A 26,709-nucleotide genomic window follows, 5' to 3' on the forward strand; every position below is an offset into this window, starting at 1 on the left:
AAATTCCAGGTACTAAAATGTGCTTAAATTATTTTTTTACACAATGAATAAAAAATGAAGCATTTAAAATGCTCAAAATGTTCAAAACTGCAACACAGTGATAAAAAATATTCAAAATAATTATGGAAATGTTTCAAACAGTATCTGAATTGCATAAAATGTATAAAAAGAGGGAAACTACCATATTTTTTTCATTCTGTACAACTTTTTCACATTAACTAAAGCTATTCAAAGTATCCAGAGTTTGCAAAGTGTTGGCAAGTGTGTGCAGTATTACAGTACAGTTTTTTGCAAAGCACTGTCATTTCAGAGGAATTTTGTGCATTTTAATACTATTACAAGTACCCAGTGTATGTGCATCTTCTTACATGATTACAAGGACCAAGTTTGCACTGTGTTTCAAAGTAATTTGTTGACATGGCAGAAATATTTTGCAGAATCAATCTGCTTGTATTTGATAACAATATTGCAGAAAGTTGGAGAGTGTTTGAGCAAGAGTATGACATTTTCATACAGGCTGCTTTTTCTGACAAAGATGCATGTACAAAGGCATTTATTCTGCTTAACTGAGCTGGGTCAGAAGAGAGCATTCATTTGTGTATGCACCTGCTGTGTTTACAGGGGAGGAGGAAGACCACCATATTGTGGTACTGACTGAAAAACGGGAAGACCCTGAGTGCTTAAAACATAAATTTAGAGAAATGTGTAAACCCAAACAAATATTACATTAAAGGCACTTATTTTACATGAGATCAAAAGCCTGGTGAAACTTTTGCAGCATATATAACTGACTTGAGAAATAAGGCAAAAACTTGCAGATCTGGTGATTTAAGAGAGAGGAGTTGATAAAATACAGGCTTGTGTGTGGTATTAATAATGATGCAGTGAGAAAAATGTTGCTTTGAGACAGTGATTTAATTTTGAATAAGGCCATTAAGATTTGTCAGATATATTAGTTTATAGAAAAGCACACAAGTATGCTTACAAATGAAAAAAACATGCTTGTTGCTTCTTCCAGTGCTAATGTAGATATTATGCAGCATGAAGTTAAAAGATACAGGCCTAAGGGTGTGGTCACCTCAGCAAATCCCAGAGCAGCTTCAGTAAAACCCAGGACATGCTCAGTAAAACAGTGAGTGACTCAGCAAAACCTGTGGCAAGTCAACTGTCCTAATTGTGGAAGTAGCCATGAGCCCAAATTAGAAAAGTGCTTATATTCTGGTCAGCAGTGCCACACATGTAAAAGAGGAATCATTTCAAAAGGTTTTATAAATCTAAAAAGGCACATTTGTTTATTAAAAATGAAAATCCAGAGAGATAGGTTGATCAATTAGAAAGCTGCAGCCCTACTTTTTATGGTGATGGTGTGTCTGTGGTTGGTGAAACAGTCAATGCAGTAGATTTGTTGGCAAAGAACAAATATTTTGTACTGTTCTGATTAATGGGAGACCCATAAAGCTCAAAGTAGATATGAGTTCAAAGTGCAATGTTATGTCAGCAGAAATGTTTGCTAGAGTAGAAGCTGGAGAACAACTTAACCTGGCAAAATGTGCGAAACTTGATGCTTATGGAGGTGAAGAAATTCGTACAGTCACTGTTGGGCCTCAGAGATAGTTTGAGAATGGGACTGCTTTCATTTAAGAAAGTAAGCTTGAATGATAACAGCTCAAATTTCACCCAGCCTATTTTTTTTTGACTATACTAATATTTTTGAAGACAAACTAGGCAAACTCCCAGTTGTGTACTCATGAAATTAGACCACAAGGTAAGCCCAGTCATCAGACCAGCAGGGAAAGTTCCGGTAGCTATGCAGAACACAGTCAAAGCTGAGCTAGACAGAATGGTGCAGCAAGGAGTAGTTTGTCCAGTAGATGAACTGACTGAATGGGTATCTTCCATGGTGGTAGCTCATAAGAAAAGCTCAGATGATATTGCAATATGTATTGATCCAAGATATTTTGAACAAAACACTAAAATGACCTCATCATCCAATGCGCACAGTCAAGGAGACTTTTGCCTTCATGCCAAATGCCACTGTTTTTTTCTGTCTTGGATGCAAAAAGTTAATTTTGGCAAATTTTCCTTGACCAAAAATCTTCATTGCTAATGACAGTACACCATTTGGAAGGTACAGATTTTTGAGAATGCCATTTGGAATAAATTCCACCAGTGAAGTCTTTCAATGTGTAATTGAACAAATTTTTCTGGCTATCCGTGTGCTATTATAGTAGATGATATTCTTGTAGGAGGTTAAGTCAAACATGATGGAAACCTCAAGTTAGTTCTGGAACATGCTCGTGAAGTGAATCTTAAGCTGAATCCTCAGAAATGTAAATTCAGGCTGCAAGAAGTTACTTATGTAGGTCATTTGTTTACCGGTTCAGGCTTACTTTCAGATTCTTCCAAGCAAACAGTAATTCTTGAGATGCCAGCTCCAGGCAATGTACAAGCCCTACAACATTTTCTTGGCATGGTCAACAATTTAGGCAAGTTCATTCCAGGTTTTAGTCAGCTTTCAGCACCACTAAGAGAGCTGACACACAAAGATGTATCCTGGTCTTGGTCAGAACACCACAAAGAGCATTTGATGTCCTGAAACAGAAAATTGCCAGTCCACCTACTTTAAGATACTATGATGTTCACAAACTAGTAACTCTTTCCTGTGATGTTTCTAAGTATGGTCTTGGTACAGTCATTCTTCAACAGGGTAGAGCAGTAGCCTATGCATCCAGAACTCTAACTCAAACCAAGATACGGTATGCTCAAATTAAGAAAGAGCTCTAGGCAACTGTTTGCATGTTTAAGGTTCCATGATTATATTTATGGTTGACCTATTCAAATCGAGACTGACCACCAACCTTTAGTCACTATTTTGAAAAAGCCAATGCACACAGCCCCTGCAAGATTGCAACACATGATGCTCAAGAATGAAATTGTACTTCTGCAATTTATATATTTATTTATACAAAAGGCAAATTTCTTTATCTTGCTGATACTTTATCCTGATCGCCCAGAAAATCACTGAACAGCATGAGAATGAGAAACCTGATTCTGAAGTCATGGAAGTGAGAATTGTTTCTTCGACACATCTTGATGAGCTTACAACTCACACAACTTCAGATCCAATTCTCCAGACGCCCAACCACTTTATCAGTCAAGGATGGCCTTCAAAGCAATCTTGTTTACCAGTAAATGTGCAGCAGTATTTTCCTTATAGAGATGAGGATTTGATGGAAGATAGTATCATCATGAAAGGTCCAAAAGTCATTGTCCCAAAATCCTTGCAACAAATGTATATGAACATCTTGCATCGTGGCCACCAAGAAACTGATTCTGCCATAAGAAAGGTGAGAGCACTAGTATTTGGCCTTCTTTGTCAAAAGATATTGAGAAGGTACTTTCATCTTGAAAAGGTACTTTCAACTTGTTCTGTATGTAATAGTACTAAACCGCATCAACAAAAAGAACTACTTCAGTTAAAGCAGGTTCCTGAACTACCTTGGTCGACAGTAGCTATAGATATTTTTGAATGGAATGGTCACCATTATTTGGTATTAGTAGACTCAGTATTTATCCATTATCAGGGCAACAGTTCTAACACACTAGCATGCAATGATCACACAGCTGTTAGCCCTGAAGCAGGAAAGTACCATTTTAATTACAGAATGTAGACTTCAGCCGACACCCCAGATACCTGCAGCAAGTGCATTTGCCTTTTTGTGGAGTAAAGGGGAGGGCGGGTCGTAGTACAGATCCGCTGATATTTCCATGTAACTTTTAAACTTAGGGGAGGAGGACTCACGTAAGCAATGGTAGTTTGAAAGATAGGCATTCTAAAAGCTGCAGTCAGCTTCAGCCTTATTTAAAAAAGCACATCAAACGTGGACAACAGTTATCTGGTCCAAGTTATGACAGTTTTCACAAAATAATAGCTACAAGGACTGTATGCACACAACCGTTTAAGTGGCAGCAGTGCTTGGCCAACAGAAATTTTGCTGCGAGGTAAACATGGGCAACAACCTCAACAGTTAGGCTAAGTACATGTTCATAATTTTAACTGATGTTCATATTTATCCAAATCAGCAATCTCACTTCAGTATTTCAACAGATGCTCCTATTTTGGGAAGAGGTTTATCCCCACTGTATGTGTGTGTTTAGCCTGACAGAAACGTGTCTGAACAGTACAAATGTTGACACAGTGATCTTGGCGGCTGGAAAGAGGAGCACTTCCTTCTTTTTTCACAATGTCCCGTCAGTGATGTACACTGGTTTTAGGAGGTAGCAGGGAAGCTTTCTAAGATTGTCAGTGTGAGCGGCACTGACTGTGGGCAAAATGACTAACAGTCCAAGATGAAAGGCAAAATGAAAACAACAAACTACGTGGAGAATAAGCAGCAGTGATTTTGGATGATAAGTCAATAGTACTCTGACAAACAAGACAAAGATGGGTTTACCTCAGTAATCCCTCACGGCAACATTTCTGTTGGCCAAGTGCTGCTGCCCCATTAACAGAAAAGTACCGTAGACTCTTATTCAGACTGGTTTGAGACTGACCTACTTCCTAACCTAACATCCAGTACTATCATTACTAAGTTTCAGAGACATTTTTCTGTCCATGGTAGTCCGCACAAAGTAATTCCTGACAATGGTGCACAGTTTACAAATCAGCAGTTCAAAAGATTTGCTGAAACATGGGACTTTGTTCATGTTACTAGTAGTCCTGAATGCACACAGTCAAACGGATTGGCTGAACTTGCAGTTCAAAGTGCAAAACAGCTGTTATAGAAATTGAAATGAGACAATACCAATTTTTTTTCTAAATCTCTTGAATCTCGGAAACATTCCTCATGCTAATTTACTTGGTTCACCTGCCCAGAAGTTAATGATGAGACAACCCAGAACCACATTACCAATTAGTAAGAATTTGTTGGTTTCATGTGCTAAAAAACAACAAAGCAGTAAAGGCTCAACTTCTAAAAGAGTTTTTTTTCCAAAAGTCCTACTATGACAAAAATCAGCAAACCTCTGAATCCATTAAAAGGAGAGACAGTGAGGATGCAGACCGCAAAAGGATTTGATCGACTTGGACTTGTGAAACATTTGTGTGAAGAACTGAGATCATACATTGTGGAATCACAAGGAATGGAATTTAGGCAGAACATTTATTACTGGTGTCTGAGCTAGTGTTACAGCATCTTGCTTGTAATGGAGACTCCTCAGAGTGCTTTATCCAGTGTGTGTCGATTGGGGAGAGATGGGCAAAGGCTGCCAGCCTAGTCAAATAGAATTTGATACATAATTCTATCAACTGTATAAATAAATGTAAAATACAGGCATGTTTTCTTGAGTGCAAAAGAATACTGTGAAATGTGAACTTCAACAATGTGGCAACACTGCCCCCTTGCTGTAAAGAAAAACTAAGTCAAGCCTTTCAAATTTGTCTTCTGAAATTGAAATGATTTTATGACATTCTTTGATCTTTAAAGTTGGTTCTGGTCAGGCTGGCTGAAGACATTCTGTCTATTGTGTTAACTAAGGACTAATTGCTAGAGTGTATATGTGAAATGCCTTTTAGTGTTGTAGTCTCCTGTGCAGGTGTTAGTTTGCTAAATAATGCAGTTTCTATTAGCCTGGGAACTCCAGGTTAAGTGTCAAAGAAATGATGTAATGGAAACTAACTCAAAATGATGTAATCTGGGGAGGACCCAGAGACATGTTTATTAGTGATGTTTTATAAACTGTGTCTCAGAGAGAGACTAAAGAGCATTTGGATATCCAACTTACCAGCACTCTGCCTTATGCTCACATGTAAGTTTCTAGCACTGTGATTTCTTGTAGGAACCGTTAAAGCTAGTAAAGATTAATTAAGTATTTTTCTTTGAAATCAGACCTGTCCTACTGTGTTATTTTTAGTTTCTGTGTGATCTCTGAACTCTTAGATATCTCTGTGGTGTAGTAGTTTTGTCTTGTGTTTTAATTATTTTTTTATTAAATATTTTTAAAACCTTCCACCTGTGGCTGATTTGTGTAGAGATAAGCTCTAGAGTACATTGCATATTTATAGAGGTTATTGTAATAGGCCACTCTAAGGTAAACATTGACTGTCAGTCATACTACCATTGGATATTAATATTGCACAGTAATAATTGGACACCCTTTTAGGGGCCTTTTAGTAGCTAATATTATTAGCTGGGTGGTGGCAGTAATTACCAGCATATATTCTGGGTAAAGGGGCACAATTGGAGAATATGTGGCAGCCTTTCCCAGGAGTGTCTGTGAAGTTGTATAAATACTTATCTCAAAGTGTGTGTGTGTGTGTGTGTGTGTGTGTGTGTGTGTGTGTGTGTGTGTGTGTGTGTGTGTGTGTGTGTGTTGCGTCAGCTATTTGGCAGGGACACAAAGCACTGGTTGGACAGAGAGGGTACTGGAGGTTTTTGCTTGCCCAGTTAGGCTGAGACCTGGACCCTATAACTGTGCCAGTGGTGAGTCTTATTGGGTACCTGGTGAGCAAGAGCGCAACCAGCCCCAGAATGACTGTGTTCTCTGTGTGCACGTAAGGGAAATTATACTTTACTGTGTGTATTAGTTATCCTTTTCTCTTCTATGAGATGATCTCCCTGGTGTTAGTGGGGAGGACTGAGGCTCCTTGATTGCTGGGCCAGGGCACGGTCGTCACACAGTGTTCCTGTTCCAGAGAACATTTCATCATCTGTTCCTGTTCCTGAAAGTGTCCCTGAAAATCCAGAAGTACAACATGCCCCAATAATTGTCCCTATTGCTAAACTCAGTTCTAACTATTATATTATGAGGTCAGGTCATATCTCAAGACTTCTTTCTAGATGCATAGCAACCTTTACAGGATTGTATTGTTTGTTATTGTCTGTATAATTTGCATGCCTATTCAATTGTTATCGTCAATGCAAGGCAGATTAGTTAAAGAGGGAGGATGTAGATCAGTGTGTGATGTACCTTTAAGATGCATTCCAGTCAGTGGGCACGTGCATATAAGTACTGAGCACGTGCAAGTAAGAGTGCCTTTTTGAGTGAGCAGCCAGAGTGAAAGCATGTATGTGTGTTGCAGCCAGTCAGTTAGTTTGTTTAATGTTCCAGTCATCCATCCTGATGTGTTTGTGTGTAATAAACTACTTAAATGAACACCCAAGCCTCATTGTCTTATCTGAATACACAAGACGAATGACAGTTTTCTTCTATTAGGTACTGCCCACAATCTTTCTCTGGCAGCAATTCTTGCTGATGTCATCAGCTGCTATAAAAATATGCATAGAGATGTGGGACTTTTCTCCATTGCCTTTGTTGCCGACAGGAAGATAAATGGTACCAGTACACATAGCTGACAACATCTGTTTTGGATAGTGAACCAGTTAATGGAGGTAAGTGCAATACCTTTTTTACATATGGTAGTGTTTTAGTCTTCAGGCATAAAACAGAGAATATACCTACTAATTTATCATGCTCAAGGATTGTACTTTTGATGAAGTCTAGTTTGCTACAATGCAAAAGATCAAGGATGGTAGCAATGCAACAACAGGCGAGGGAAAATGTACAAAGTCATTTGTGCCTCATTAAAAATTCAACTATAACAGAAACTTTAGAACAGAAGGTCATACTTGTTTTGAAGCAATATTGTGCTTCACTGTAAGAGTAAAGATATAGTGATAGGAATTATGAAAGTAAAATAGTTTTGAGTAAATACAGCACACTTATACAACATTCAGGATAAAATCATGCATCTTCCCACCAAAGTCACTGAGGAATGGCAGAATAAGTTTTCAAGCTTATTATATGCTCATTGGCATTAGTTATTACTCCTGATTAACAGTGATAGTTTTGATACCTTGGAAAGAGCAGGAATAGTGTGTGGGACAAGGCTGGCAGAACTTGAAGGACTACAGATACAGAACTTTAGAAAACAAAAATACAATTCAGCTAGTTTAAGTATTTACAAATACTATGAATGGATTAGAGCAGCTCTGGAAACAATGCAAAATGGGGTGCTTCAACCAAAAACAAAGGCAGTAGCCAGGTTCTACAAGCCAAGCATGACAGCTGTAATTCACGTTATTGTCATTCTATTTAAATGGGAGGAAAGAAACACCTCCGCTTCCTTATATTTAACATAAAAAATGCTGCTTGAGTTGCATCACTGGCACCTACTGGTAAAAAAAAAATAACGCAGGCAAGTGCTGGGTATGCATACTGGTACCTACAGTATGGGATAGGGTAGTCCTTACAGCATTCCCTATGCTATTAAGAGACATTGCAAATTCTTAACAAGAGTAGGTTTAGTGGGAAAACAGGTACTGCAGACGTTCCAATATTATGGATACTGACAGTTCCAAAAGAAGCATATGTATACAGCAAACAGGAGCAAAATGGTAGGAAATAGCAAATATAATATACATTTTTTAAAGAATGTTTTAATAAGAACATGACAAAAAACAAAAATTACAGAACAGGGTTGACAAAATTAATACATTCAGAGAGACTATCAGAGGAAACGCAGCTGGCAAAAACACAATATAGGTGGATGGACTGGAGGGATTGTCATCCAGAGAATAACAATAAGGGTCTGATACAAGCTGTATAATAATTAAAATCTGTATCGATAAAAATGTTAACCAGATTTCTATTGTAAATAATGTAACTGGCAATGAAAATTGCATAAACAATGAGGAAATGTTTTTGTTGTAAAAATTTTAATTTTTGATTTTTAAAATAAAAGGGGGATAGATATCGCACAAAAGTAAAGTTGCCTTCCCTCATAGTAGCAGCATGATATATTTAGAAACAGTATAATACAAATCCTGCAAAGCATGCAGAAAGAAATATGTAGCAAACAAGTGTGATTAGCCTAGCAAAAAATGTGTTTGCAAGAGAAGAAGACATGCTGTGGGCTTAAAACATTAGTAACAGATGACTATGATAACAGATGCTTGCTGAAATAACATGGCAAGCTAAATACAGAACAAAGATTCAATTGGCAGAACTGATCTATGAAAGGAAAATGGCAAAAGGAAAAGGCTGTCTTGTCACAAGAATACACCCTGGTCTTCTCAGAAACTAATAAGGAAACAGAAAACTGGTGAAGTCCACAATATTCTCAGAAATTGATTAAGGGACAGTAACTGGCATGGGCCACAGTAAAGCCACAGATATGCCAAGAATGTTTCAAGAAGATTTAAACAGACTGTATAAAAAGTGACTGAAAGCAACTGGTTGGGGAGGACATTTGACCATGAACTGAGAGTCATTTGAGGAAGTGCAGTGAATCTGTCTGTAATCCACGTTATAAAGAAAATGCTAATATATCAACAGTTGTGTTTGGTTGGTCATAATTAATAAATATTATATTAAGTATGAATACAGTTGTACAGTGTCTTAGTCTACTTACTATTTGAGCAGTTACATTAACTCAGGATGCCCATGTCCGCCAGGCTGGCCACAGAGATAGGAAAGTGCCCATCCATGGTTTCAGGCTTTCAGTAGTATGAACACCAGCTATCCAAAAAGGTGATGCTGCTCAGCACACAACTCAGATGTTCCTAAAGCAGCAGGGGGACTGGTGAAGGTTGCAGAGATAGTTATTCTATGGGAAATGTTAACTTGATAGGGTTTACGTCTATACAGGACACTGCTACATGGAGAGCAGCCAAACACAAACACTGATCCTGTACAGAATCAGAAAATGTTTTACAATACCAAGGTCTATAAACCAGTCAGGGAAACACACAATAAGCTTTCAGCCAGCAGGCCCTAGCTCAGATAAGTTTGCTACAGCTGCTACAGGACTGCAGTCAGAAAACCCTCAATGTAAAAGTGCTGGTTTTAGTGGTCAAGTGCAGGGAAACCACACAATCTAGATAGTACACTCCTGTAAAACTAGCAGACACAATGTAATTAAATATTACAGCAGCAGTAGAAAAAAAATTAGCTTTGAAATTCTACTGAAGTGTGAGAAATATTACAACTGAATCAGCAGAAGTGCAAAATGATACTTATTTTCTTATTTTAGCAGTGGTTGGCTTTAGATATGGCAGATTCAGTGCAAATCTCAGGCAAAGTAGCCCAACCAAGACCAGCCCCGAGGAATTGAGCTTTAAAAATTAGTAGGAATAATTTCAAAAACATTACATCAAATTGGGAATGGAACATATAGACTTTGTAAACACCCACAATATCAGAGGTAAATAAGACTTACTGGAATGACAGATCTGTCCACCTAGGAGTCCCCCAACCTTGGAAAAAACTCCTTTTTGCAAAGTAAAGCAAAGCATTCCCCTCAATCTTCAAATCTAACTTAGACAAACTGGAAACTGCAAATGTATCTCCACACTTAGACCCCATCCCTTATGGACAATGGGGTCAAGTAGTAGAACATAACAGCTGGACATCAATGAAATGGCTTAAATGGTACATTGCCTGGTATGAACCTATATGTAACAATAGTCTTGTGATGTTAGAGGAAGGGATTTTTTTAAAACAATATATACGCTATTATTTTGTAAGCCTCAACTCTATTGTGCTAGGTGACAGAGACTGAAAGCAGGAAAATAAATTTTACATTCAAACATTGCCTTAACTAGTGTCCATGAAGGACCAGTGTAGGTATTTAACAAACATTTTGCTTATAAGGCAAGAGTAAGGAGTGCATGCTTCCTATAAAGACATCTCACCAGTGACTGAGCACCAAAGCAGTGTGTATCCTGCATACTTAAGCAGTAACAGAAATAATAGCATTCCTCACTGCCTCTGACCAGTATGTGGCCAACATTATGCTTCACTGCCTCACACATATCTGACAGAGGCTTTTACTCTAAATGTATATTAAGGTTAAGTTGTGTTGGAACACAAATAAATAATTAGCCTGTAATAATATGCCTTTATATAACAGAATATGTTGGCTAGCCACTCCAGCTGCACAGAGGAATAAAGCCTTAACTGTGTCCCAGCCAATCAGTGTTCAATCAGCAGCTCAGATGACTAAAGGAGCAGCAGGGAGGGCACTCAGTGGTGATGCTCCCTATTAGGAGGCATGGTCCAAACAGGAGAACTGCACTTGGAAGCAACCAATGAGTGTAGGGGAAAGATAAATGTCGGATAGGCAAAAGAAAAAAAACAACATATGCAAGCCCTAAAGATCCATGAATGACTGGCCCCAGCAGCACTGGAGCAAGTCCAGGGGAGTAGGAGGATGCTGGCAGACATGGCATGGACAGCGGATGCTGGGGAAAGGGCCTGTACAAATGAGGTCTGAGGGGACAAATGAAAAAAACAAAAAAGAGCGAGAGAAAAGATTCACTAAATTAAAGAAGAATAATGTCAGGGAGTTATTAAGGCACCATCCTTTACAGGAAGGACACAGAAGAAGAAGCACTCATTGACAACAGACTACTTTCTGGATGTGTGAAAGTGCTTTTTCACAGATACAGTTGCAGCCCTGTAAAAGGGACACCTGGATAGATGGTAGTGAAGAAAACTGCAGAGATATTGAAAAATGCATGGGACAGGTGGAGAAATATTAAGGGGGAATGTAAGCTTGGAGAAGTACAATGTTAAATGCACTTAAAGGGTAGACTACATAGGCTTATAATTTCCTGCTGTAATGCAGATGTAATACACTCAGTAACAAAAAGCTCTCTGCTTGGATGGGCTTCACATCAGCTGAGTCCTTACATAAATTTTCACCTCAGCATATGCAGTATGGCACCTTGTTCCTCACTGTACATATATAAAATAAACATGGCAGGCTGAATTCTACATCCAGATCCAAACCTTCGAGTACAGCAATGCTGAAAGGTATCCTAGCATAATTATTATGGTCCCTTCTTTCTCCAGCAGGTTTTGATTTACTGTCTGTGACTTGGAGCACCAAGTAAGCTTCCATCTGCAAAAGCATCAAGAGTAAGATACTACAGTTAAGGGAAGTATTAAAACACCACAATGGATCTCTCGATACATTATCTTGTAGCAAAACAACACTTTCTCTGATGCCTAATAATAATGGAACCATGATGACTTTGACTCATTTACCTGGTGATATATTTCATTGAGCCACAGACTCAGCAGAGGTACAGCTTTCTATGGGCAGGTTTTGTTTCTGCATTGTGAAAACATTTTACTCTTTAATAAAAGAAGGGAAGTCTGGAGAACCAAATTTTACAGGGATACCAGATCCAGCTATCTGGAAAAGCTCATGAATCTTAAATAATGAAAAAGCTGCTAAACAGAGTTTCTCCTGAAATAGTTCAGTCACAACGATCCACAGAGTATCTCCTGAAATTGTTCAGTCACAAAGATCCACTGTTAAAGTGAATACCTATTACAACTGTTTCACTTAGAACAACCCAAAACTGGCAGGACTGATAACAGCTAATAGATGGGTACCAGCACACCAAATGTGGTGGAGTTGAGGTGCACAGAAAAATGTATTTGAAACTAAACTTTTTTATTTTATTTTATTGTTATTGTAGCAGTTTGGGTGGCCACGGTGATGCAGCGGTTAGCGTTGCCGCCTCACAGTAAGACGTTCTTCAGTTCAATCCTCAGCTGGGGTGCCTTCTGTGTGGTGTCTGCATGCCCTCCCTGTGGTCACGTGGGTTTCCTCTGGGTGCTCTGGTTTCCTCCCACATCCAAAAGACATGCTGTAGGTGGATTGGACATTCTAAATTGGCCCTAGGTGTGAGTGCGTGCGTATGTGTGCCTTCTGTGGAAGGCTGGGCACCAGGCTGGTAACTCAACATCGTAAAACTCCACTGCCAGTCATGAGCGGACAGGTAATCCACTGTTGCGACCCATAACCAGGAAAAGCCGGAAGAAGAAGCTTGTTACTGTAGCAGTTTGTTTTGGTAGTTACAGGAAGGTCATTAAAGGCATCTATTTCTCCAGGAAGTCTAAGAAATAAATGGCAGAAACTTGCTCAGATTCACAAAATACACAAATGATCCAAGTGATCATGACCACTGGATTGTCAACTGGTCCACAGATCACAGATAATCAGAATCGGGGTAGTTACCTTCACAAAGAGATCAGTTACCAATGGAGTCTTCCAGGGTTCTGTGCTGGGACATCTCCTATTTGACATCTTTCTGAAGTAAAAGCCAATAGCAAAGGGCTCTGGCTGATTAAGTTTGCAGATGACTGCAAGCTAGAAGCAGTCACTAAATCCCAAAATGGCTTAAGGAAGGTTTGTCTCGAATAACTGGTGTCAAAATCATGGTCTAAACAATGTGCTAAAATGCATTATCATAACCTTTGGCAAATCATCTACACCAGAGAACTACCATACTGACCATACTGCCTTAAGAGCTGACCCAATGGTTTGGGATTTGGGAACTTATGTGGACAGTGACCTAACTTTTGAGCAACATCTGTCTATGGTTATAAAAAAGCCCTTCTATATTGCACAGTATATACACAAAGGGACTGTTTCTAGATCCAGGGATGTCATTGTCCCCTTTACTCAGCACTTATTAGGCCAGCCATTGAATATAATGCCCCCTTGACATGTATCTGACCAGACACATGCAATAACTGGAATGACCACAGAGATACCTTACTGTTAAAAGAAAAACACTTATTTCTCCAACATTCGCCAGAAGAAACACAGCGATTTCGATAAGCAAATAACAGCTTTATTTACATGCATGGAGACCTGCCACATCGATGGTGGAATGTCAGCAGTCTAACTTCTGTACAAACTGCAGGGGGTTTTATAGCCCCTTCTGCACGTACACACACACATACTCAACAAGATGTTTATCAGACACTGAATTTCAGTTGACAGAAATATGCAAGGGTCAGTTTCAGTTAACTCATTCACTCCAGAGCAGCTCAGGAAGAGCTGCCTGCTGAATTCCACCATAGGAACAACAGAGCAGCCTGAGCTCATTTTCAGAAAATCCATTTGTAATACTATACAGAAAACAAATGTTCATAACTCTTTAACTATAAGAGCTACACTAAAAGTGTAAACGCGAAAGTTGTTCAGCAGACACTGACCTTTCCAACAGTGTAAATGTTGATAGTGCATATCAAAGTCATAATGAAATATTTGGCAAGGAATGCTGATATTGTGCAATTTTTTTAATTTTTTGGAAAAGAAAAGCACAATATCTTGGTCTATGTACCATGCAGACCCATACAATTTGAATTTAATTTGTTAGTATGAATGTCAGCTTTAAAATGATACCTTAACCATAACTGTGTGATGCTCCTTTCATGAGATATTCACAGAAATATGATTAGTATATTATTTCTCATAATTGATAAATAAACGAAGCATAATATCTCATCACCTGTAACAGACAGAACCTACATATCAGTGTAGAAGTTGTGCATCTGAATGTCAGCTTCAAAATGACGCATCATTTGTGTGATTACCGTGCTCCCTCGCAAAGATATGGGCATAATAATGAGAAGTATTGTAAATGTATAATTTTCATATTTGTACAAGACTAAACAAACTGTAATATCTGTATGTGTGTACAGTGCCTAGACACAGTTCTTTTACCATGTTGTAAGGAGTAACACTGTCTTCAAAATGATGCATTACTTCACACAATGTGGTGCTCCCTTGCAAAGTTATTTACCAAAATATGAAAAAAATCATAATTTCCATAACCCAAGTCAGAAACAAACTTTGATATCTGCCTATGAGTACAACATACAGGTACCATTCTTTTACCATGTTAGAACTATAAATAATCTTTTCAAAATGAGGTATTACTTAACACATTCAGATGCTCCCTTGCAAAGTTATTTACCAAAATATGAAAAAATATATAATTTCCATAACCATAAGTCTCAAACAAACTTTGATATCTGCACATGTGTCAAACATACTGGCACAATTCTTTTACCATATTAGAACCAGCAATACTGTCTTCAAAATGAGATATTACTTGGCACATTCAGATGCTCCCTTGCAAAGTTATTTACCAAAATATGAAAAAATCATAATTTCCATAACCTAAGTCAGAAACAAACTTTGATATCTGCCTATGAGTACAACATACAGGTACCATTCTTTTACCATGTTATAACTATAAATAATATTTTCAAAATGAGGTACTACTTAGCACATTCATATGCTCCCTTGCAAAGTTATTTACCAAAATATGAAAAAAATTATAATTTCCATAACCATAAGTCTCAAACAAACTTTGATATCTGCACATGTGTCAAACATACTGGCACAATTATTTTACCATATCAGAACCAGCAATACTGTCTTCAAAATGAGATATTACTTGGCACATTCAGATGCTCCCTTGCAAAGTTATTTACCAAAATATGAAAAAATCATAATTTCCATAACAGTTATTTGCCAAGCTCAGAGAAATAAATTTTACATAACACATTTCATAATAGTGTTTTACTTACTATACTGGTCCGACTTGGTCATGGGTGTTTTCCATTCTTCTCACAATCATGCATGGCTCTCCTCACGCCATTGTGGAGGTTGGTCAAGAAGAATCCAATGCCCTCCTCAGTTAGGTGAATGCCATCCCTTCTGAACCAGTGAACATCTTCCCTTCCAGTCTTACCTTATCTGAAATAAAGCATGGGTGGACACTGACAAGGGTGCACAGCCAGGGCACATGTAAAGAGAAAAAGCAGGGTAAGGACCGCTCCACTAATATGCCAAGGACAGGCATGGGGCTCCAGATGTTGGTTATCTGTAGTGTCCCATAGCTGTGCGGCTGCCCACTCAGACTGCTGATACCACTATGGTCTCATGACCTCCTTCAGTGGCAGCAGTCTGCCTTACCTCTGCCTTTTCTCTTTACATGTGCCCATTCAGCAATGGACCTAAGGGATGAGGGACTGAAGTAACTCACTAATTGCTGTCCTGACCTTCATACATTTACTACTCTCACCTACATACGCTGACTACACCAGAAGGGAGGGAGACTGAGGGGAGAGCTACATCAAGGCAACATGTCAAAAGACCAAGACTGACCCAGGCTGTGTCTTTTTGCATGTTTTTGCAGTACATCACAGTGGCACACCCAAGCCCATGCTTACCGAGGACAGCAGCACTATGGGACTGTGCTGTAGAGTCTCCAGGTTCCCAAGTGCGATCCCGGTGGATCACAAGATCCATGCTGGCTGGGTATGCCCCCTGTGAAGCACCCACCAACCTAAGAGCAGTTGGCAAAACAAAAGTGAAGAGGGACTTTCCTGGCATTGTTGCTGAAGGGCTTGGCTGCTAACTCACATGGGGGCACAGAAAGAGCACATGTACACTGAAAATGCAGTTGAGGCACTCTGCTTTACCTCTGCCTCTTCCATTTACATGTGTCCTTTCTGCAATGGGCCAAAGGGAAGAGCTAATGTAAACCCTGTTGCCCTGACCTACATACACTGACTACACCTGAAGGGAGCGAGACTGAGTGGAAAGCCACATCAAGGCAACATGGCAAAAGGCCTAGACTGACCCAGGCTGTGTTTTTTTGCATGTGTCCTTTGCCGGAGGGAACCATTACATCAGTGGCACACTCAAGGCCGACAGCACTATGGGAGAGATTTATGGCCATGGTACTCTCCAAAGCATTCAACACACAGGTTGACCTTGCAAGTTGGACATCCCCATGATGGCTCAGCACGTTTACCCTTGCTGGCACAGTTTTTGCATCTTGATTTATGCCATTTCACTGGAAAGTGAGAGCCATGCTCAAATCTGCTCACAGCCTCTGGGACAGTAATCTCAGTGCATCGTTTCCTCTTTGTGTAACTGGCAAGTAGATGCAAGCCTAGGTTCCTTCGGAACTGTAACTGTGTTGCTGGAATAATACATCCAGAACATGACAGTTGCTGATGTCTGATACTTTCACGGAATATAATGAAAGCATTGACAATGGACACATCCCATAAGAACCAGAACAAGTACAGCCACCATTTGCGGGCCTTTCTGGCACTGGGATACTGTGTCCTCAGCTGATCTGCTCTGTCCACCCCATTCATGTAACTGTTGTACATGTTCACAACTGGTGGACATGGCACTGATGTCTTTCTTCCATCACGCTTTCTTCTGTATGTGCTGGAGACTGGCAAGGTTGGGTTACAGTTAGTTGACAGGAGGAATACTGGTTTGCTATCCTTCCATTCAGTAGCTAGCAGTGGTCCACTCTGCAATTGCTTGTAGTAGCCTCGAGCTGCTTTTCCAATGGCCTGTCTGTTGAATGTAAGAGGCCATCCTGACCTATTGGTGCGCATGGTTCCACAACAGTATAGATCATCTTTCAGCAATTGCTGTGCTAGTGGAACAGAGGTAAAGAAGTTATCAAAGTAAATGTGATGCTTCTTGCCAATCAGTCCCCTAGTTAAGTCAACTACAACTCTGTGTGTGAGCCCGACCTCTGTATTCTGCTCCGTTTTTCCAGTGTATACCTGGAATTCACGTACATACCCATTGGTTGAGTCTGCCAACACCCAAACCTTAATGCCATACCTCTCAGGCTTACCAGGCATAAACTGTCTAAATGTCAAGCGTCCACGGAAGCCAACCATGGCCGTCTACAGCCACCTCACGATGCACATTGTAACGTGTCCTACATGCATGAAGTACTGCATCCAGTATTGGCCGTACGTGATGTAGCTTGTCATGACCCACAGCACCATGTGGTAGGCTCAGGCTGTTATCATTGCAGTGGAAGTACTGCTGAATTTTTTCAAACCTATCTCTGGTCATGTACTCTGCTATTGGGAAGCGACCATATACATGGTGCGTTTCCCAGTACTGCCTCAATTCAGGAACATGTACAATAGACATGTATATTCTGACACCTAGAAATGTGCGTATGTCTCCTGGGCACACAGGACTCCACCGCGTATCAACCTTGCCTGCTGCGGCCTGCCTCTGTGCAGCATAGCGATTGGTTTCATTAGCAATACAGGTGTATAGCTCCTCTGGGAACATCAAATTCAGGAAGTCCATCTCTGTGCTATCTGAGCCCAAGTGATCTATTGGTCCTACTGGCCCCATAAATTCCTCAATGTGTAAAGTTTGAAGATGTTTTTCCCACGTGGTTTTACGTGGTGGGCATGCTCGGCGTACCTCACTGGGTCGCAAGGAAGAGTTGGAAATGGGAAAGGCTGAAGGGTTGAGAGATGATGCTCTCTCAATGCCAGTAGCAACTGTACTGCTTGCAGTTGGTAGTGAACTGCTGACACATGTTCCCTGCTGAGGCACACCCATATCAGTCTCTGACAAGGAGCTACTTGGACTCATATCTAGAGGATTATCTCCATCACAATCACCAAACTGTGGACTACTTCCCACATCATGCACAGTCGAAGGCACATCCACACCCTTATCAGCACTTGCAGTGCCATGCACTGTGGAGGACTGCATAGCTGTGTCAGTCAGACCAGGTGCTTTCGTGAACACAGATAAAGGCATGTCATCATCTGCGTCATACTCTGAATGCCCTTGGTGGCCATAGTGTGTGGCCAACTTGTGTGTGGGCACCTTCCTTAGGTGTGCAAGTGGCACGTCATCCTCACTATCTTGGTCACTGTCATAATTACTGGTCAGGTCTGCTTTGGCAACTGGTAGTGGTCTTTCAGGAATGGCGGGCACAGGAGCATCATCCTTATCACAGGCAATGGCCTTTTCACGCAGACGTCGAGTGGAATGTCATCATCTGAGTCATAATCATCATCCTCACTCTGGTTGGCATTATGTGGTACATCAAGGTGCATACCATTGTCTGAACCACTGCTAGAACCATCACAGTCAGTTTCTTCACCCAACAGGTAAATGCTGCTTGCTTTCTCCTCAACAGATGGCATCTTTGGTGGTGGCTGTGTTGCTTTACACTTGAAATCACACCTGAAAAACACAATGCAATACAACATTCTGATGTAATATACCTGCAGAGAAGCACGTGAAAATCTGCACTTCTACTTACTAGCATAGCTAAACACTCTTACACAGACATTAAATTAAGAAAAAAATAACAGATCAGTATAGCCTTTAGAAATTTAATTTAATTGAATCTAAAAAATGTTTGCACTACATGCATGTAAGCTTTACTTCTGATCTTCGTATCTAAACAAATGATAAATGTATTATAACCGCACCGTTCTGCTCACTCACATCAGCAACACTAGAAGTCACAATAGAAGTGACAATACTTTTAGGTGAGCTGGCTTTCTCTAAATTCAGGTAAAAAAATCTATTAAAAAAAGATTAAAAAAGATGCCCTGGTAAGATACTAACCAGCAACCATAATGCTCTGACTTTATTCACATTTCAGGGAGTCTAGAAATGAGCGTGTTTCTCTTGCAGCACAGAGTACACTCATGCCCAGTATAAATGCATAATTGTTTTCAATCATGAACAGCTAGTCACCTCTACAACAAAGGTGAGTCACTAGAGCCATTGAAGAGGGCAAAGCAGTCCATACAGCATACCTGGACTTGGCTAAAGCTTTCGTCACAATACCCCACTGGGGCATCATAGACAAGTTCAACAGCTTAAATGTAAATCCAGGATTTCCTGGGCACTTCTGTGTGCACACAACATCTATACAGTCACTATAACATGATTACTCAAGCAGTAGTAGCATGGCACAAAAGCAAAAACAGTACAGTTAATTTGCACTGTAAACATCAAAACCATGTCACAGTATCTAGTACATGTCAAAACCATGCCAGTTGACCTTCCTCTGTAATAGTCCAGATGCCATTTAGGAGCATTTCCTGGTTCCAACAGGAAAAATTCATAAACAAACACCTTGCGTGCAGGTGGGAAATTGCATCAGATTATCTGTTGAGTTGCCATTCATATATATTCATTATATGCAGGTGTAATAACACATAGCAATTACCAAGGCTGTTAGGACAAAGATCATAGTAATTCATATGGCACAACAGTGATGTTACAAAGTACTGGACGTCCCTACAAAATGAAAAGGCAACACGATCACTGTCAAGGAGGCTGGCAAGAGACCTACAACAATAGTGAAGGAGCTGCAGGAATTTCTGAAAAAGTACTGGTTGTGTACTACTTGTGACACCAATATCCCATATTCTCCATATGTCTGGACTATAGGGTAGGTAGGGTTGGACAGAAGCCTTGTCTAACAGAAAAAAATCCAGGCCAGGCTACAATTCGTGAAACAAGATATCAAGTCTCCCAGAAGCATGTGGGAAAGTGTGTTGTGGTCTGGTGAGAGCAGGTTTTAATTTTTTGGGCACATTCAAGAAGTTACGTTTGGCACAAAAACACCACTTTCTCTTCACCAAAAGAACATTGTCACGGTGAAGCATGGTCATGGCAGTATCATGCTTTGGGGTTGCTTTTCGCTGGAATTGGGGGTTTAGTCAAGGTGGAGCGAATTATGAATAGTTCCACATACCAGTCTCTGCAAAGAAAACTGATTGAAGGAATGCAGAAGAAAGCTACCAGAAAAGTGATGTACAATGGAAGGTAAGGGATATGGTCAAAGACTATAGGAACTACAGATCTTCTCATAGGAGTCACAAGGAGGCAGGGCTGGAAGACTTGATACTAGTGCACAGAATCATGCTGGAAAGTGAAAAGTTCACTGACAGGACTCGAACTCCCCTACAGCAGCTTACAGAGACTATAATACTGTAGATAGCCATTTAAAACTTCAGCTTTATGCAAGCAAGCTATATGAAAGAACTAATCCAACAAAATCATTCAGTGTGTACAGCAAAGTCTCAAACAATCCCCAGTATCCCCAGAAAAGCAAGCCATCACAAAAGTCTATTTGGAATAATTGATGAACAGAATTTACAAGAAGACAAACTGAAAGAGTCTCTAACTTAGTATTATGACCAATAAAGGCACTTTAAATTAATCTAATGCCAAACACCAAACATTATTACAATCATATAATGCCCAATACCATGCCCAAACTGAAAAAAATACAATTTCTATTATGTTAACTAAAAATATAAAGTAGACAATGAAGGCCATGTATAAAAGCAGTTCAAGATCCTATAACACCATATCACCAGTAATCAAATTATTAATGACCAATCTGCGGAAGTATTTATAAGCAAGCAAACAGTGATTACAACAGACCACTACAATGACCACCCTTAGTAGATAAAGGTACTCATCTCAAAAAATTAGCACATACCAAACAGTTGGTAATGGAGATCTAAACTTTGCTGTTGGCATCTGGTTGAGCCAGAAAATGGTGTACTGCTGGGTCACCAATCCACCCAGTCAATAGAGAAAATAGCATGTATTTACTTTACTTCAGCAACAAACTATAGATACATTTCAGGGAAGACCCTAACTAGCCATACAAAGCACTGCAACTGCAAGTAAACCACCAACAGGTTATTACAGAACAAGCACAACAGATCACAGAAAGTTTGAAACCACTCCTATTCTACAAGATTACCAAGAGGTCTATTATGGGTATTTAAAATGAAAAGAAACACTAATGTCCTATACTGCATGCTCCCAACTGCTTCACTTATCAATCATTATAAAACATTCTTCTTCTTCTTCTTCCAATCCACCTGCAGCATGTCTTCTAACCACTGCACCACCGTGGCCGCCCATAATCATTATAAAACATTAAAGATTCATAATACAAAACCAATGATAATAATGCATACATCTCACTTTCTTAGTGTGATATCAACTTACAAATTTGATAAGACTAACAGGTTTTACATTAGCATACATTTTCTGAAGGGCCTGAAGTCTTGCCTCAAGCAAAACCGATTTTTACCAGTCACCAATCAGTAGTATCCACATCCCTTGCAAAAAATACACCTCAATATATGGAACTTTATTTTCAAGATGATAACCACAGAAGATGGAAATTCAGCCACATAGGAAAATAAAAGAACTAACAATAGTGGGTGCAGGTTCTTTGTCGGCCCTCCACAAATTATTACCATAAACACAAGAAAATCCTGGTACTCACTATCAATGCTCCTACAAATATATATATATATATATATATATATATATATATATATATATCTCCCCAGCTACTTCACACTGTACTTAGCTCACCAAACAGATCTCACTCACAAAGGGAGTTATATATTTAATGATAAATAAAAAAAGAGAAACACTATAATAAATAACGTAACAGAATGACTTCATAGTTCAAAAGCAAAGGAAATAATTTACCACCGCAGTGCAGAATAGCCTCAAATAAATACAACACATGAGTTTGGATATTGTCATTGCCTTACTTAAAAAAAATTATGATTTTCTGTCAAATGAGAGGATGCAAGGCAGTCAATAATAATATATACTCAAATTATTCTTAAAGTACACCACAAAGCCTCTTATTCTAGCCACTGTCTCAAGAAAAACAGCAATTGAAGATGTAATGTCTACAATTTTCCTCCTAGACTGCTGATATTTCTTGAAATTTTATTCAAGACATATGAAAGTAGTGTGGAGGGGGTGGGGGTATATTGCAATCACTGCAAGTGGAGAAAGAGCAAAATGTTAGTCATGCATTCATCAATGTGATAATGACTTCTGCTTATGTGAATAACAGTGACAGCTGCTGACAGTTTTACCTGAAAAGTGACAATGACTCAGCGCTATATTGTAACTGCACTGTGCTAATGACTTGCAAAGTTATGCATGGTGCACTGTGCTAATGACTTGCAAAGTTATGCATGCCCAGACACAGGTGATAATTGTTGACATTCATTACATTACCTTCTGCAGGTGTTATGCAACAGTCACAATCTGTTATAAGGCCATAGTCAAATAGTACAACACTTACATATTGCTATATTGCTATATATTATCTGTTATAAGGCCATAGTCAAAGAGTACAACACTTACATATTGCTGTGCCCTTCGTCCCACCTACATTCCACGCGACTGACAAAGCCAGGAGAAATGCATAAAAATATGGCAGCTCCATGCTGTCAGGACTTGTACTAGGTTTCTGTGACCCTACTTTCATATTTTGTAAATATCATAATTATTTGTATTATTTCTAGAGCTTTTCTCCTCAGGTGTCCACTGAAAATGGGCCCCTTGGCTCAACTGGACTAACCTGGTTAACAAAATGTCAATAACAGTTTTTTTTTTTTGTTTTTACGTCAGTCCCTGGACAATCACGTGTGTAAGTATCATCACCTACAATAACCTAAAATACCTGGAATACATTCAAATTGAGCATAATGAAAACTGAGCTGGATATAGTCTTTGTAAAAAAATCACTCCCAAAAAATATTATAGCTATTAAGCATCTCCATTTTTACAGAGCAAGCCTTTTCAAATTTAAAGTTTGCTGTCTCAATATGCAACATACATAACTGAAATTAAATTCACGAAACATCCCCTTCGACATGATTAAACCAATCTTGTTTATACAGTTGAAAATAAAGGTAATATCTCATTAGGATCCACTTGAAACCCTGATCTTGCACATACTAACAAATTGGCAAACATATTTCCTTCCCCTTTACCCACCACACAAGGTACCACAACTACATCCTTTCCATCCTCCATTATAACATCTCAAGGAAAAATCTTTTATAACTCTATATTTAGTGAAGTAACCACAATGACCAGTATCAAAAAACACCACCTCAGTGAATTCAGTCAAATCCAATTGCAGCAGAAGGAAAACAAAGAGGGTGGGGGGCTGTACTATTTTTGTGTAGAACAAGGTGGCATTGGCAAATCTCCCTATATCACAGTTTCTGTAGGGTGATCAATGCATGTTTATAACCCTACGGGGGCTTGTACCATCCGTCTGACTCTTGCTCTATCTTACCCAAATTAATAAAATGGGAAAAAAAGCTTCATCAGCAGATAAAATAACATCCAATATTGACCACTGTGTACAGCACTTAGAAATTCCACAAGAAAGTTTTAAGACTGCAACCTAAACACTTAAAATCATGTTTACATGTGAAAGTCTCACCCTAGGTTTGTCTAACAGCACACGTCATTATTAATTATACAAGAATTCTACAATATACCAAGTAGCTCTCCGACTACATATCTGCTAATGATTTCCTGCCATGTTTTATCAGAGACTTGGGTGAGCTCCAAAGCCAACATTAATCTTTTTCTGTCTGGTGTTAGAACACTGTCCCAAGGTTTTCTAAATGTTATCCTCCAAGCTGCATTTTCTGAAAACATCATTATGTCAGTAAATAGTGCCTATTTCTAAGAGACCCGTTTAAAAAAAAAGGAACTCAACTTCTAAGCAGTGCTGTAATGGGTGCACATTTCTGATGTCAAGGCATATCCCACTGGAAAACAGTTACAAGTGTTTTGGAACATTTGCATAAAACACAAAATTAACTTTCACTCCAGTACCAGACACTACAGCAACCTCTAGACCAATTACAGCCAAATGGAAAAAAAATCTGAGTACTTACAGATAACATGTTCAACCAGCCTAATGGATATATTTATAAACACTGCATCAGAATTCAAATGTTCCTCCAATAATGATGTATTAACATTTCAAGTCTTTATAAATAAAAAATGAAAAATTACAATTCTATATTTATACACAGAATATTCCTTGATGGCATAACCCAGCTTACAGATCACCCCCCAAAGGCTCTGAAGAATGGGACTGAAAGGTTGGGGGGGGTGTTAAATTCCAGGCAATCCTCCCAAATTAAACACCTACATACATCCCTCTCACACCTGCATCGTCTACAATTCCAATAGCAAAGCCTGCTGCAAGACCACTGAGGCCCACACTCAATCCAGCACCCAACTGTAGGAAGCTCTTGAACAGTGAAATAGTAGGAGTTAGAGAATTGGCAATAAGCACTGCAACCACCAAGCCATAAATGGCAATAAAAAACAACAAGAATGATGTATTTCATGAGTTCAGGCCTCATAACAGACATAGCAGCAATACCAGTTCCACTCTTTGCTGTGCCATATGCAGCTCCCAAGGCGCTGAATACCATAGCAGATGAAGCGCCCATTACTGTGAAAAAGGGCGAGTATTCGGGACCGGAATCTGCCGTAGCCATTATTGAATCTTTGTATAAATACTACTCACGACTCAGCAAGCTGTCAGTTAAAAGAAAGGTTTTCCAATACTATCACAGGTCACTAGCTGTAAATTCACTGACTTTAACACCTGACATCCAAACCCAGCAGCTAAGTAGCCCAAAGCCTTGTCACACCTATTGCTTGTCATAGGGTGGCATTTCATAATGTGGTATGTTACTTTACTTTACAACGTTCTCCCAAACAATTTCTTAAGATGAACCTGCAAGCCATTCTAACAAGTATAGACCAATAGCTTTGCCTTCTGACAATATGCAAACTGGAAATGATGCAGAGAGTGTTTATAGTTACTGTATCTCAAAAAAAAAAAACCTGTTATCGCAGTACTACATGAAAAAAGTAATTAAAGTCATATGGAACAAAGGAACCGAGTGTACCTCCAGGCATTTCTGCAGTTAGCTCCTACTGTGCCTCTAGGTGTCAAATATTGATTGTTCACATTTGCATTAATAATTTACAAAACATGCTACATACAAGGTATCAGAATAATTTACCTTGAAGCATACATGATGGCAAACACACTTGTATTGATATTTGACCTCTGTCAATAAGGATTTGCTCGAACTGTAAGGTGATAAATTAATTTTTTAAAGCCTCAGGCCATACCCACTGGGAGTTAAAGTTATACACTCAAAAGAGCTGTACTCGAGGGAATGAGTTGCAATAATAGAGAGATGCAAAAAGGGGAAGAATCTAGCTAACACATGGATGGATTAAAAAAAAAAAGAATTCCACATCATCCCATATTAATGAAATGCTTACATCTCACCTTACAGCAAGAGGTTCTTCTGTTCAATTCTCTGCTGGGGTGCCTTCTGTGTGGAGTCATTATGTTCTCCCTATGTTCATGCAGTTTTCTCTAGAAGCTCTGGTTTTGTCTCACATTCCAAAAATATGCAGTAGGTGGACTGGATACTCTAAATTTGGCCATGGTGTGTGTGTGTGTGTGTGTGTGTGTGTGTGTGTGTGTGTGTGTGTGTGTTGGAAGGACAACTGCAGCAGGGCTAGCCAACAGTGATGTGAACACTAGCTGTAGATGATTGTCACTATTGATGTCATAGCCCGAACCCATGTGCAAAAATAGGGGGAAACAGAAGTTGTGGATTGAACCTAAGGATTCGAAATGGTCGCATTTCTGACATGTTTAATACTTTAATATGTGTATAAAAAAGTTTTAACCACAACCATAAGGCTAGCCCTATCTCCCACTTTAACTACACATCATACTGATTTGTTCAGAAAGTTCAGCTGCTGTATACTACTCCTTCACCTCATTTGAAGCCCCTATCTGGCCTTGAAGTACTTAATTTTCTGTTATAGCCCCCTGTCTCTCTCTCTCTCTCTCTATCTCGCTCTCTCTTCCAAAAAATTACATTTGTTTTTAGCTGTAGTAATCTCTTCTTACATGCCTTCTTGTTAAGACTGGCAACATTTTACTGCTCTTCTGGACTTTCTGTCCTGTCTGGGAATGCAGAGTTCACAAAACTATATACATCACTCTTACAAAAGGTACTTACTGTTTACCCTAGAAAGATGACGAACAACATCTGGCTTTCTCCTGATGAAACTGCTTCATCCTAGTATTCCTCTGACTCTGTTCCTTAGGCATCACACTAGTGCCAGGCTTCTGCCTGCTATATTTTACATTGCTGCTTACTTTTATATTA

The 26,709-nt window shown here is 39.3% G+C and overlaps 1 protein-coding gene across 3 annotated transcripts in view; it reads right to left on the reverse strand.

Moving 5' to 3' along the window:
* Window positions 1-26,709, reverse strand: part of LOC122809428 (zinc finger protein OZF-like) — a 176,869-nt gene that overhangs the window by 145,900 nt on the left and 4,260 nt on the right. The gene's annotated exons all lie outside the window — the stretch shown is intronic.

The sequence above is a fragment of the Protopterus annectens genome, chromosome 1.part1 (genome assembly GCF_019279795.1).
Source record: "Protopterus annectens isolate FY-2018-M chromosome 1.part1, PAN1.0, whole genome shotgun sequence".
Taxonomy (NCBI): Eukaryota; Metazoa; Chordata; order Ceratodontiformes; family Protopteridae; genus Protopterus; species Protopterus annectens.